This window comes from Trachypithecus francoisi, unplaced genomic scaffold (assembly GCF_009764315.1).
Source record: "Trachypithecus francoisi isolate TF-2019V2 unplaced genomic scaffold, Tfra_2.0 Lachesis_group6, whole genome shotgun sequence".
Classification (NCBI taxonomy): domain Eukaryota; kingdom Metazoa; phylum Chordata; class Mammalia; order Primates; family Cercopithecidae; genus Trachypithecus; species Trachypithecus francoisi.
In genome coordinates this window covers 96,507,413-96,523,187 of record NW_022681471.1, presented here as the reverse complement: position 1 = coordinate 96,523,187, position 15,775 = coordinate 96,507,413, and the positions used below count along the sequence as shown (strand labels likewise).

Sequence of the window (15,775 nt, the reverse complement as noted above, 5' to 3'; positions counted from 1 at the left end):
CACAAGAAACATGTAATGATGCTCAGTGAACTACCATTCATAATATGAAACAATTGGAAATAAGTACATATCAGCAAAGGCATGGAGAAGTGAACTGGTTTACTCACAAAATGGAATATGATATATAGCACTGCAATGAAATGAACTACTTTCACATGCATCAACACGAGTATATCTCAAATACAATGTTGAGTAAAAAAACCCCACAAAATTGCAAAAGGGTATGTACTGCATGAAATCATTTACGTAAAATATAAAAACATAAAACAATACCACATTCTTTTTTTTTTTTGAGACAGAGTTTTGCTCTTATTGCCCAGGCTGGAGTACAGTGGTGCGATCTTGGCTCACTGCAACCTCCACCTCCCAGGTTCAAGCAATTCTCCTGTCTCAGCCCCCCGAGTAGCTGGAACTACAGGTACCCGCCACCACGCCCGGCTAATGTTTTGTATTTTTAGTAGAGACGGCGTTTCATCATGTTGGCCAGGCTGGTATTGAACTCCTGACCTCAGGGTGATCCGCTCGCCTCGGCCTCCCAAAGTGCAGGGATTATAGGCATGAGCCACCACGCCTGGTAGAAAACAATACCACATTCTTACGAATCAATACATATACAATAAAGATACAAAACATGTACGGTAATACATACAAGATATATACCAACTTAAAGTTAATGGCTATATCTGCAGAAATTTGAAGCAAATATGGCAAAATGTTAATGTCTTAAATCTAGGTAGTAGGTATGTGATTATATTATTTTTGCTAAATTTCTGGGTATTTGAAATACTTTACAACAATAAAATCTGTAAATTAGAATTAAAAGGAGCAAACTCTGCAATTTTCATGCACATTCAAAAATAACAGGACAGTAAGCTCTAAAAGAAAGGGGTCTTAGTCTTGTTCGTCATTGCCTCCCTGGAGCTAAGTACATTTCTTGGCTATAGGAGATCAATATACACTTGTTGAATAATTAACAAGAATGGACAGATGAATAAGATAGGGAGAAAGGGAAGGAAGGAGTGCTTACAAGAAAAAAAGTTGGGTGTAATTAGCTTTTTTCCTAGTCCATTTGAATACAGCTGTATAGAACACCATACAGTTGCAATCTAGGGGGTGTCATTAGGCAAACATTCTTGGAAGTTTGGCCAACATTTGTCCAGTTCTTCGGTCATACACAGAACCTGAATGTTATTGACTGAATACGTAAAAGCCTCTTAGAACAAACTCTAAGGACTCATCTGTGGCGGGCGCCTGTAGTCCCAGCTACACGGGAGGCTGAGGCAGGAGAATGGCGTAAACCTGGGAGGCGGAGCTTGCAGTGAGCTGAGATCCGGCCACTGCACTCCAGCCCGGGCAACAGAGCAAGACTCCGTCTCAAAAAAAAAAAAAAAATTGTTTATAGTCAGAATACTTCTTAAAACTGAAGGTAGGTCATTGGCTGAGAAATCAATGTGAATGAGCATGAAAATTTTGATCAGAACTGAGTTTATTTTAATGAGATTTGTCTTGTACACAGTGCTCAGTTAACTATATATAGATATATTTTTTGAGATGGAGTCTCGCTCTGTTGCCTAGGTTGGAGTACAGTGGAGTGATCTTAGCTCACTGCAACCTATGCCTCCCGAGTTCAAGTGATTCTCCTGCTTCAGCCTCCTGGGTAGCTAGGATTACAGGTACCCACCACCATGCCTGGTTAAGTTTTGTATTTTTAGTAGGGACGGGGTTTCATCATGCTGGCCAGGCTGGTCTCGAGCTCCTGACCTCAGGTGATCCACCCACCTCGGCCTCCCAAAGTGCTGGGATTACAGGCATGAGCCACTGCGCCAGGCCAGTTAACTAATTTCAATAAGTGCCCAAAATTAATTGAATAAAGAATAAGTCAAAGCAAAAGTATATTTTAAAAATAAGTAATATTTGAGGATAAATACTGAAATTTGCAGAAAAATTAGAGGGTCAGAAAAAGGTGACAAAATTAGTTACTTTGCCCTGACAATGTTAACACATACCATCTAAATGAAATTTAGCATTTCTGTTTGTATGGTTTTTTTTTTTTTTTGAGACGGAGTCTTGCTCTGCCACCCAGGCTGGAGTGCAGTGGCCGGATCTCAGTTCACTGCAAGCTCCGCCTCCCGGGTTTACGCCATTCTCCTGCCTCAGCCTCCCGAGTAGCTGGGACTACAGGCGCCCGCCTCGTCGCCCGGCTAGTTTTTTGTATTTTTAAGTAGAGACAGGGTTTTACCGTATTAGCCAGGATGGTCTCGATCTCCTGACCTCGTGATCCGCCCGTCTCGGCCTCCCAAAGTGCTGGGATTACAGGCTTGAGCCACCGCGCCCGGCCTCTTGTATGGTTTTAAGTTATGAAAACTTCTATTTTCCTTCACGTCCTCAAATTTAAAATTTTATTTTACATTACTGGTAAACATCTTACATATCTCATTGTATACAGTTTGGTGAAATTATATTATCAATGATTATCACTTTTAAGGAACATTAAAATGAATATAAATACACTCATAGTTCTAGAAGCTGTCTCATACTAGATAAGATGATTACTATAAAGCTCTGCACAATGGCATTCTTAAGAAAGTTTTAAAGTATACTCAATTCTTGCTATATTATTTGCAATAAAATACATTTTGATATAAATCAATCTATTTATAACAGATTGCTTACTGAGAGAAATCTGATAACATGCCTTAGAGTAACCTGAATCCTGAGAAGGTTTCTAAATTTTTAGAAAAAATATGCTACTGACTTACCAAAGTTAAGGCTACTTATCATATACAATCTTTTATTTCTTACTGAGCCATTAGTATTTGCAAGCAGGAAACAGTTCCTACCTCTCCTAACCCAAGGTTTAGTTTTAGAAGTATACAGAAAAAGGAAATTCAGAAGTATATACATATCTTTACTTTGCAAAGACCTTCAGAACAGGTTTCTAAATAACATCTCATATAGGCAAAACCAAACACGGGCAAAATAAATTGTCTGGCTGTCAGAGTGAGACCTCAGTGTTGAATATTGCTGTTAGTTGTAGAGCCAGGTTTGATGGTGGTTGAATTTCTAAGATTAGGTCAGTAGAAAAAGACAATTCTCTTCCAGTACAGTTTTATTTTCAACTTTAAAAAATGGATTATTTATTCCTGCTGACATAAAAGTATAGGTAATATAACTATTTGAACAAAAGCCTTACTGAAAGTTATCCCACAAGAGAAAAGCAGTATGAAAACAGTTCTCTCAACAAGCAGCCTGGATGCTGCAGTAACATGTTAATGGGCTAATTATTTTTTATGTTTTCAAAATATAATACTTTATCAGATATTAAAATATATTCTTATCCTTCGGTAAGGATAACACTGGGGAGCAGACACAAGGATAAATCTGTGGAACTGAATACACGTGTGTAAGCAGATCCTAGATGATATGATGATATATGAGAAAAGTACAAAATAGGTATATGACTTTTTTTTTTTGAGACAGGGTCTCACTCTGTCACTCAGGTTGGAGTGTAGTGGTGCAATCTCAGCTCACTGCAATCTCTGCCTCCTGGGTTCAAGCAAGTCTCCTGCCTCAGCCTTTGGAGTAGCTGGGATTACAGGTGCGTGCCACCAAGCCTGGCTAATTTTTGTATTTTTAGTAGAGACAGGGTTTTGCCATGTTGGCCAGGCTGGTCTGGAACTCCTGACCTCAGGTAATCCACCCGCCTTTGCCTTCCAAAGTGCTGGGATTACAGGCGTGAGCCAACGTGCCACACTGAGATTGCACCACTGCACTCCAGTCTGGGCGACAGAGTGAGACTCAGTCTCAAAAAAAAAAAAAAAAGGTGGGGTTAAGTGTATTTATGCAAAGCTCAGGTGACCCCCATACATTCTCCTCCCTCAGAGAAAATCACTGCAAATAAAGGAAACATCACAAAAAGCATCAGGAAGGAAGGGATGGATTAATAAATAATAGTGCTGTGCCTATGTAAAATAAAAGGCCAATTTACAGCCTTACCTTTTATCATACCCAAAAATTTATAAGTACACTCAAGAATTAAGTGTAAATAATGAGACCATAAAAGACCAAAAAATGACTAACTCATCTGTAGATGGGAAAGAACTTTTAAACAAAATAATAGAAATAACTATAGGGAAAAATTCATAGCTTTGACTTAAAAATTTAGATTCTTTGTCCCAAACCATAAAAACTGAAGCAAAAGTACAAAGCAGGAAAAATATTCACAACAGATATAACATTTACTGGAGAGTCTTTTATTTCAGCCACCAACAAACAAAGTTCACTTGTAAAGACACTTGTAGGGGTATTTTTAATCGGAAGAAAAGATTTTAAACTCAGAATATAATCTGAATTAAGTAAACTCAGACAAGAGATAAACTATGGGGCATTTCCATGTTGGATGATGTAGGGTCCTCTGTCACAGCTACATGGCCCAGCTGAGTGGCTGCCATAGTGCCTCAGTTCAGTCCATGTTTCCAGATGAAGACTTGGAGAGCTGGTTGGGGATGGTAACAGTAAGCATAGAACTGGAAAGGAGGTAGTAAGTTTGTTCGAAACTTCTATTTTTCTTTTATTTCCCCACGTCAAGTTCACATGCAAGGGATTAGGAAGCAAAGTAACATTTGTTTATTTATGCACCCTTCACTGTTCTAGGTGCTTCCCATGCATTATCATTAGTTAATCTCCATGGCATTGTGATGTAAGTAGCAACTGTATTTTACATATGTAGGGATGCAAGTTGGTAGACTTCCATTCTACTGACATTGTCTCTGCTAATGCTTTTCACTTTTGTTTAATTCTGTCCAGGCACAATGGTGATTGCTGAGATGTCTTTTATTTTAAAAAACATAAATTGCCATTAATATGTATTGGGGGCAAAAATCCCTGCTTATCACTCGTCAAAATTGTGTGATGTCAAAAAAAAAAAATCTTTGCTGGGTGCGGTGGCTCACGTCTGTAATCCCAGCACTTTAGGAGGCCAACGCGGGTGGATCACGAGGTCAAGAGATCGCCACCATCCTGGCCAACATGGTGAAACCCCATCTCTACTAAAAATACAAAAATTAGCTGGGTGTGGTGGCACACACCTGTAGTCCCAGCTACTCGGAAGGCTGAGGCAGGAGAAGCGCTTGAACCTGGCAGGTGGAGGTTGCAGTGAGCCGAGATTGCACCACTGTACTCCCGCCTGACGAAAGAGTGAGACTCTGTCTCAAAACAAAAGCAAAAAACAATCTTTAAGACTAGTCTTCTAATCATCACACATTTGTATACTCTGGAAGCTCTCTCTGAAACATGTATGATAATCCAGAACAAACTCACACAGTTAAATAGAAGAAAAAAAATGGAATCAAATTAGAGCATCCTACCCTTATTAGTTTTGCTTCTGGCCCATGAAATGCATAAAGAACCATCAGAAGATGGAAAAGCCTTCTAATTATGGTTTGGATACAGGTGTTGATGATACATGGACTCTCTTTTTGCTTTAATAAGTCACGCAAGTTTTTTGGGAGCAACAGTTAACTGTTACACTTATACTCTTTTTTGGTAATTTCACATATAAATAGTTTTTAGTTATAAAACATTTCAAACATACAAAAATGGAAAAACACAACATAACAGGCAGCTAAATACCCACCACCCCAATTGAACAGATGTTAACGTTTTGGTTTTACTTAAAATATTTTTGTACCCATATACAACATCCAAAAAGTTAGATATATTAAAGCTCACTTCACATCCTTCCCTGAGGAAACCTCTTTCCTGAAGTTGGTGTATATCACTCTGATGTATATTTTTGCGCTTTTACAACATACATATGCATAACAATATGCACTTTTTCTTTTAAAAATTTACACAAATGGTGTCTTACTATTACATTCTTTGTAACTCTTTTCACTCAAATTATGTTTATCTACGTAGATTCATGTAAGTCTTGTTCATTCATTTTCACTGATGTAGTGTTTTACTGCATGAATAAACAACAGTTCATTTCTCCATAAACACTGGGCAATTTGGTGGTTTCCACTTTTTCTACTAATCGAAACCATGCTCAAGTGAAGTCTTTTGTATACCCACTGCCCATGTGTGAAGTTTATGGCTGACACCTAAAAGCAGAAATGCTTGGTTGTAAGGGTATGTACATTTTCAGCTTATCTCATTTTTGACAAATTGCTTTCCAAAGTGATTTTACCAATTTATATGCCCATCCCACTATGAGGCAGAAATGAGTTCCTGTTTACCCACATCCTTACCAACACTTGGTTTTATCAGATTTACTAATTTTTGCCAATTTGGTAGGTGTGTGAAATGGTATCTTATTGTGGTTTTAATTTGCACTTCCCTGACTACTAGTGAATGAAGCATCATTTCATATACTTTTTGCTCATTCAGGCTTCTTCTTGGATGAATGGCCTATTCATATCTATACCCCTCCCCCTCCCTTTTCCCCTAATGAGTTGCTTATCTTTTTTTTCCTTTTCTTTTTAAAAATTGTTGAAGTAGTTGTTTATATATTCTGGGTTCTAAATCCTTTGTTATTTATACAGTTTGCAAATAACTTCTAACACTATGCACTTGTCTTTTACTTTGCTTATGGTTTCTTTTGTCAGACACTACAAGCAAACTTAAAAAATTTTCTGATCAATAAATCTAAATAAACACTGGCCCTGGCCAGGCGCGGTGGCTCAAGCCTGTAATCCCAGCACTTTGGGAGGCCGAGACGGGCGGATCACGAGGTCAGGAGATCGAGACCATCCTGGCGAACACAGTGAAACCCCGTCTCTACTAAAAAAATACAAAAATCTAGCCGGGCGAGGTGGCGGCGCCTGTAGTCCCAGCTACTCCGGAGGCTGAGGCAGGAGAATGGCGTAAACCCGGGAGGCGGAGCTTGCAGTGAGCTGAGATCCGGCCACTGCACTCCAGCCCGGGCGACAGAGCGAGACTCCGTCTCAAAAAAACAAAAAAACAAAACAAAACAAAAAAACACTGGCCCTGATGCATTCCTCAAGGACCAAGCTAAAGAACTTGCAGATGAAATTATCTTATAATTAGATAGCTTGGTATTTCAGTTATAAATAGTATAGAGGAGTCAAAATCAGGTGTTCCGTGAGAACATGAAAATAGAAATGTTTTCTAAGAATTCAACTACAAAATCCAAATACCTGAGTAGAAATATGTAAAACAACTTTAGAGACAGAAAGTCTCTTAGACCAGGAGATGAACTGATTAAATGCATTAGCATATCTAAAGAAAGAATTGGCCATTCACTAGGGGATGAGGGAAAAGTAGAAGAAAAAAAGTGCTAGAAAAATGTTGGTATTGCCCATCCAACACAGTTCAGGGGATTGATCTTGGCCAATGTATATGGATTATTATGATCCCATTGTTAAGGCCATGGCAAGAATTATGGTAAGGCTGAATCCAATAGGTTTTCTTATCCCAATAATATTAAGCATTATTAAATAACAAACTGAGAGGCAGCATAAAAGACTGGTTAAAAGGGTGAATGATGTAGGCCGCCTAAGTTATTTCCGCTGCCATCACTTACAATGTAACATTGGACAAGCTCTATTTCCTCTACTGAGAAAACAGGAATAATAGTAGTACCTAACTCATAGGGTTGTTATGAGGACTCAATGAGTGAATAAATGTACCTGGCAAGTAAAAACATACAATATATGGTATCCAAATACCCAAATGCCAAGGCAAAGGCAGAGAAAATACATAAAATGGAATGGCTAGAAGCTGAGGGTAAACATCAGAACTAGGAAGATATATAGTGGAAGTTGATCTGGATCAAGTGAGGTGGGGGAAGTAACTCAGAAAGAGTAATTTTATTTAGCCTCAGCTTTCACTAATAATAGCGATGTCCAGGAGAGGAGAGGTAACAGATCCACTGTATTTTATGCTAATCAGAACCATGCTCTGAAACTTGAGCAAGTAAGGAGGAGAGTGTGAGGGCACCTGGCAGGATGCCAGTAGAAGAAATGTTGGGCCAGGCACAGTGGTTCATGCTTGTAATCCCAGCATTCTGGGAGGCTGAGGCGAGAGGATTGCTTGAGCTCAGGAGTTCCAGACGAGCCTGGGCAATGCAGCGAAGCAGTCTCCACAAAATATTAAAAAATTAGCTGGGCATGGTGGCATGTGCCTATAGTCCCAGCTACTCAGGAGACTGAGGTGGGAGGATCACTTGAGCCCAGGAGTTTGAGGCTACAGTAAACTGCGATCGTGTTACTGCACTCAAGCCTGGGTGACAGAGATCTTCTCAAAAAAAGAAAAAAAAGAAGAGATGTTAATACATATCTGATTCTTGGTTTTTCTCCGTGTAATAAGAGATGCCAAACAGGTCACCATATTGCATTCTGAAGTGAGGACAAGGCACCTTCATCTAAACCTGGCTCCATAGCATGAACTCAGGCAGGCCCAGTAATCACGCAAATGTGGTATATTTTGAAATTTTGTCCAACAGCAAATTTCTAAACCAAAAGTTCTTAATGCCTTCCATTAATACTGCTGGCATAGCTATTATAGGTCCTTTGCAGACAGTTCCTTTCTACGTTTCCTGCCTCGTCCTGTGTGCCATTACGTATTGAGACTTTCTAGCACCCCGGTGCCCTCCCCGTGGTCTGCTTTTTTCCTTTCCTGTACTCAGCAGCACCTCTCTCTTCCCCAATTCAGTTTGTCTCTTTGTTTTCCTACTTTCTCTCTTAATGGCCTTTCTCACAATTTGGTGCCCTCTTCTCTTGGGTCCTCTGAACTGTCAGAAGATGAAATGCTTCATATTTGTGTGGAAATTCAGTTTGTACTCAGAAGAAAAACGCTGTTTCCTCTATATGAAAAACAACTTTCAGCTGGCTGCAAAGGGAACTGGTGAGGTTTGCATGCTTGTTCATATTCAGTTCCCCTTTGTGGCTAGTGAAACTTGAAAAACACAGGAACACACAGGGTCAGCTCTTGTGGGGACTGACTACAGAGTTCCAAAAAGATGTGACAAGTAGGGAGAGGATGCAGCTAAGTAAGTGAATGCGAGTCTCATGGCCCAGTAGTTTGACATTTATGATCCCGAAAATAATGAAACCTTGAGTAATGAGTACAACCCAGCATGGTAGGAGGGAAAGCTACCCGACCATGCTAGGCTAATCATCTTTCTACATCCTTTTAAGCTCTGGTATTGAAGATGTCAATGAACTTATCCAGCTCTCAGGATCAAACCAGCTATTGGGAAGCAAGAGCAACAGACTTTTCTTCTGGTTTTACTGAAAAGTTAGATTAATATTCTGGAAAGAGAAGGTAAAGGGAGAGGATTTATAGAAGATAAAAAAGTACAAAGGAAACACCATGGATTAATATCATATTTTATATATATACATATACTTTTTTTTAGAGACAGAGTCCCACTCTGTCACCTAGGCTGAAGTGCAGTGGTGCGATCATAATTCACTATAGCCTCAAACTCCTGCGTTCAAGCAATTTTCCTGCCTCAGCCTTCCGTGTAGTAGGGACCACAGGCAAGTGCCACTGCACCCAGCTGGATTCATGGCACACTGAATATACCTTTTAATACAAGAAACAACCAAAACAACATGACAGCTCCAAAGTGGGACACAGTGAGTATCTCTCACAAAGTAGAATTTCCTTTTCTTTTAGGAATATTACCCAGGAAACTATGAACTTTGAGATATACATACTATAGTACTCCCTAAAGAAAGAGCCAATTCACTGCACTTCAAGGAGAAAATATAACAAGTCTAGTTAGAACATTAAAGTTGCAAGCATATCCAAAGAAATGTGTTAAAAACTGCTCCCAATTCCTGGCCACTCTTCTCATCCAGAGGTGGAGTCTACTTTCCCAGTTGAATCTGGGCAGGTATGAAGACTTGCTTTGACCAATAAAATGTAGTAGACATTGTATGACATTTGAATAAGGCCTTAGGAGACCTTGCAGCTTCCAGTTTTGCCCTCTTGGAACCTGAGACCATCACATTGTAAATAAGCCCAGGATGAAAGATCACACGGAGAGAGGGGCACAGCCTGCTCAACTCTTCCAGGTGATGCTCCAGACACCTGAGTGAGGCCACATTGAACCAACTAGCCTCAGCTGAGCTGCCAGATGACTAAACTGCATGAATGACCACCAGGTGAGACAAACAGAACTACCCAGCTGAGTCCGGAACAAATTGCAGAATTGAGAGTGAATAAATGGTTCTTGTGTTAAGCCACCAAGTCTGGGGGTAGTTTAGTATGCAGCAATAGATAAATGATGCATAAAAAATATAAATGAAGAATATGTGTAGCACTGATTTCTAAAAAGATGACAACAAATACAGTAATTTCTTTAACAAAAAAGACAATGCCTCGAGTCATTGTACTTGAAAGCTTTGTGTGTGTGTGCGAGAGAGGGACAGCGAGAGAGAGACAGAGAGAGAGAGAGAGAGAGAATGTACCTTCCAAACCAATTAAGGGCAGGGAGTGGTGGAGCTGCTGAAGATTTAGTAACAAACCATGTGTTCTCAGAGATAAAAACAAGCACATGCTTCCCCTGATGAGGAGCGCTGAATAAAGAGGCAACGGTTATTACAAGCTATCTCTTCACTTTGGGAGGCCGAGATGGGCGGATCACGAGGTCAGGAGATTGAGACCATCCTGGCCAACATAGTGAAACCCCATCTCTACTAAAAATACAAAAATTAGCTGGCCGTGGTGGTGCTTGCCTGTAATCCCAGCTACTTGGGAAGCTGAGGCAGGAGAATCTCTTGAACCAGGGAGTTGGAGGTTGCAGTGAGCCGAGATCGCGCCACTGCAGTCCAGCCTGGTGACAGAGCGAGACTCCAGCTCCCCCCCCCCAAAAAAATCACTTAAGTGGAAGGGATATGCAGCATAAGTTGTTAAACTGACAAGAGGAAGTGACTATAGTCGAGGATAGTGGTGATTTCTCCTATACTGTCTTCATTAGGTGAAAATACTTTAAACTACATTTATTAATAGACATAACATGTTTTTATTACAAGCTTTTCAGTGATATTTGACTTTTAAAACTGTCCATCAATTCTATGATCAAAAGAGTTAAAGAAAAACTAAAAGATACAGTAATAAAAACTTTCCCATATTAAAATGTAAGACTTTCTACCACTAGGATAACTGTAGTTGTGAATATTTTACAAAAGTAACTCTTGCGATAATCACTAGTACAAAACAAAACAAAACAAAACCTATCCTTAAAGGACATATCCTATTAAAGGCTGATGAGTGGCACTGGGCTTTCATCTTAAGGACAGAAATCCATAGTCTATACAATTTTTTTTTCTCTATCATGTGTAAAGTGGTTTTCAACTACTAAAAGAAATTTATTGTTGTATTAGAGCTTCAAAAAATCCCCAAACTTTTCTATTGTTTTATGTTTCTAGCTGGAAAATAGTGCAATGTGGACAGTTTATGCGTCAGCAAAAGAGGTTTAACTAGGGCTGGTAATATATTGCCCTCTGCTGGCCAAGGCACCATTAAAAAAGTGAGCCTCTTAAAGACTTTTCTCAGTGTTATTATAAAATTTAACACAGGTTTCTTCTTTCCAGTTTTTTTTTTTTTTTCCTCTCCAGATATTTCTGGAACTTTAGAGAACTTATACTTCCCAGATTCAATCCTTTATTTGTAGGTTTATTAAAACCATACATTTTTAGGCTGGCTTTTGGTAAGAGGAAAGGGAAGAAGAGGCAACATGAAAATATTAGAAAGTATGCCACATACACTGCTGTTTGAGAAATAATATAAAAGAACAAGACTTGTTTAGAGTGATGTCTTAAAAGGACTACTTCAAATCTAATATGTCCATTCACCAAAAGATGTCTTAAAAGGACAACTTCAAATCTAATATATCCATTCACCAAAAGATTACCAAGATGCTACCACCAAGGAAACAGCTGATTTGGGCAAGAAAAGAATCATCGAAGAATGTTAAAATCCAGTGGGTGAAAGGGAAACACAGTATATTCATAGAGTCTCAAAATATGACCTTCAGATTACTTATCAATTACAATGAAAACAGGGTACCTTTACAGTTGGCAGGAGTTAATAAATCTCGAGATTGAAAACTGGAAAACAAGTATATAAATGAGATATATTTTTGGTCACTGGGGATAGCTCGTCTCCTTATTTAAAGCAATAAACTAGATTCTATTGAGTATTTTTTTTGAGACGGAGTCTGACTCTGTCGCCCAGGCTGGAGTGCGGTGGCCGGATCTCAGCTCACTGCAAGCTCCGCCTCCCAGGTTCACGCCATTCTCCTGCCTCCGCCTCCCAAGTAGCTGGGACTACAGGCGCCCGCCTCGTCGCCCGGCTAGTTTTTTGTATTCTTTAGTAGAGACGGGGTTTCACCGTATTAGCCAGGATGGTCTCGATCTCCTGACCTTGTGATCTGCCCGTCTCGGCCTCCCAAAGTGCTGGGATTACAGGCTTGAGCCACCGCGCCCGGCCCTCTATTGAGTATTATCATATATTATGAGAGTCCATATAAAACAGTAGCTAAAGAATGTGGGCTCTAAAGTCAGACTATCTGGGTTCAAATCTAGACCTTATAATATAGCAGTTCTATCACTGTAGGCAAGTTATCCTCTGTGGACCTACATCCATCATCTAGAAAGTGATAGTAATAATATAATCAATCTCAGAGATATTTCTAAAATATATGAATATATATACAGTGGCTATCATTTATTAATTTTCTAAATGTGGTTCTCAGAGAAACCTGTGACTTCAACGCTTGAGGCTCTTAAGAGAAAATGAATATAGACACTAACGGGTATAGGAGGGAAGACATGAGATATTCAATTCTTCTTTCTCTTCCCTTGACATCTATCTCTCTTTTTTCCCCTTGATTGAGGACAGGAAGTTACATGGAGCAGGGGACTTCACCTTAAGACAATTGTATCTAGAAATTCAAAGAAGTGATTGGTAATAACATGGCCAGGACACCTTGGTCCCAGAAAGAGACAGAGACAGTGGAGTGGAGAATTCTGGGCACTGATATATGATGCCTTTTAAATTCCCTAAATCTCACTGCAATCCAAGTCACTGTTTCCCAGGGTATAGATTTTGTGTGCCTGTGTATGTGTGTGTGTATTTTGTACATGGGGTGATACAATGGAACAGCATTATTTTTGGAATTCTATCCTCAACTGTTTCATTCTTAGAAATCTTTATCTACTTTTGGCTTTTTAAAGAATCTACAGAAAAGAATGGTTAGTTCTGAAGCATAATATGAACCAAATTTGACTGATATGAAGATGTTAAAATTCAAAATTTGTCCCTCAAAGATATTTTTTGCCTCATCTAATTCAATGCTAAAGTTTCTCCCCTATTCTAAATCTGCTAATTTCCTGTCTGCTTTTCAACTACCACCCCTGAAATGATTCCAATTCTTATGACTGCCACTGAAGTCGCTATGCTGTGCATTCCTAAAAGACAATGTTTAGCCAGCACACTCAAGCTTATATGAAAAGCCAACAAGCCAAAGCTGAAGGATAGTGAAACTCTGATGATCAGGTCTGTGATACTGTAAAATATATATCTGGTCTTCAACCCTCTTTCCAGGCATACAATCGCTAAAATACTTAGAAACTCCAGAATGATGTCTTTTTGTATGCTAATGGTTGACTGATGGCTGGAACCCTTAGGTAGTTTCAGGATGGGGCTGGTAGCCTTGAAAGACTAGGCAGGATTGGAGGGTTGGGACATTAAGCCCCATCCCCAACCTCCAAGGAGGGGAGAAGGGCTGAAGGTTAAATTAATCACCAATGGTCAATCGTTTAACCAATCATGCCTACATAATGAAGCCTCCATAAAAATCCAAAAGGACAGTGTTCAGGGAGTTTCTGGATAGCTGAACTTGTGGAGTTTCCCAGATGGTGGTGCCTCTGTCGAGAGAGGACAGGAAAGCTCCGTGACCCAGCATTACTCATCTTTTCATCTGTATCCTTTATCATAAACGGGTACATGTAACTGTTTCCCTGAGTTCTGTGAGGCGCTCTAGCAAATTAATTGGGCCCAAAGAGGGAGCCATGGGATCCCTGATTTATAGCCAGTCAGTCAGAAGCACAGGTGACACAACTTGGGGCTAGCCATTGGCATCTGAAGGTGGTGGCCAGTCTTGGGGACTAAGCCCTCAACCTGTGGAATCTGATGCTATCTCTAGGTACATAGTGTCAGAACATAACTGAATTAGAGGATGCCTAACTGGTGTCCATTGCAGAACTGCTTGCTTGCTTGTTGGTTGGGGAGAAATCCCCATACATCTGGTCACAGAAATCATCTGTGTTAATTGTTGTTCAAAGAGTAGAAAAGCACTTTGTGAGTTTTGTTTTCTTTCCAAACTATGAATTGGTTTCAATGAGGTAGGATTTGCTAGAATGGCCTTGGCTCACAGAAACACGTGGTTTGGGAAGAGAAAGAATGCAAGTGACAGTAGCAGGAGGCAGACAAAATGCCTAGACAGATAGGGGCGAGTCCTCAGTGAAACCAATTTTCAAGCTGAAGACAGTTTAAAGCCCAGCTACATGTCCTGGGTAAATCCATGGACCAGATTGAGAACCTGTCTTCCTGTTTGGTGCACTTTCCTCTGATTGATCTCCACCCCTCACCTATTTTACATATACCTACCCTTCCCTAATTGGTTTTCTACACTGGTGTGCCCACCTTTGAGTGGTGTCTTCACTTTAACCTTTTCTGCATACTCACAAACCAATCAGCACACACGCCCCATTCTGAATCCATAAAATACCCTGGACCCAGCCACACTGAAGATACACAAACCACACGACTGCAGGGGTCGGGGGCCACCCCTGTGTCCCCTCTCTGCTGAAAGCTGTTCTGCTGCTCAATAAAATTCTTCCCTACCCATCCTCACCCTTCAAATTGTCAGTGTATCTTCATTCTTCTTGGATGAGGACAGGAGCTTGGGAACTGCTGAATGCAGGTACAAGCCATAGTACTGGTGGGCTGAGTGGGCCTGACGCCTCAGCAGGCCCATGGCCAAGCAAAGGCCAGGTAGGGGGGCGTTGCTGGCCGTGGAGGTCCCTGATTGGCAAAGTGGCCAAGAAAAATCCTGCGTCAAAAAGGTGGGAGATGAGGAATCTTTGATTCCTGGGTGGCCACGTGGTTTCTCACTGTTTTGAGCTGCAGCTGTGCTGCAATCAGCTACTAAAGGTAAAAGTTACTGGTGGAATTCAGAGATGGATGCAACTCCCAGGCAGTTGGTTCACTGGTTGCATAAGGGTATGCAGACTAATATGAAAAAGTGAAATACTTAATTCTTTGGTGTTTATCTCTAACAGCTAAATGAAATTAAAGGAGAGTGCTAGGTTAGACTTTGTCTGAGCCCAGGCTACTAGCTTCAAAGCTGACCCCCAAGGAAAAAATTATGCAAGGACAATGAAGTACCTCTACGACTGAAACTGCCTTTGCAAAATTATAACTAAGGAAATTATGACAGTGAAAAATATCAGACCTAACCAACTCCATCTTGCTTCTAACCTCTAAACTGTCCTTGTCCATTACTGGGCATAGGCCAAACTAGCCTTGGGAAGGAACTTATAGTTTAAATAACAGCCCTTCCCAAAAGCTAAACTGTTCTTGTAAAACGAATGAAAGGCCACCAGCCAAGTACTGATGAGAGGGGCTGGAATTCTAAATGTTACTAGCCATTATTCTGGAGGTCATAAGATTTGCAACTTACATCACTATCGTGAACCTAACATGCGCCTTTTGAAATGTCTTTTCAGGTATTTGC

The 15,775-nt window shown here is 40.2% G+C and overlaps 1 protein-coding gene across 11 annotated transcripts in view; it reads right to left on the bottom strand.

Annotated features, from left to right (window-relative positions):
- CASK (calcium/calmodulin dependent serine protein kinase) overlaps nt 1-15,775 on the bottom strand; it is a 401,591-nt gene that overhangs the window by 181,919 nt on the left and 203,897 nt on the right. The window lies entirely within an intron of this gene.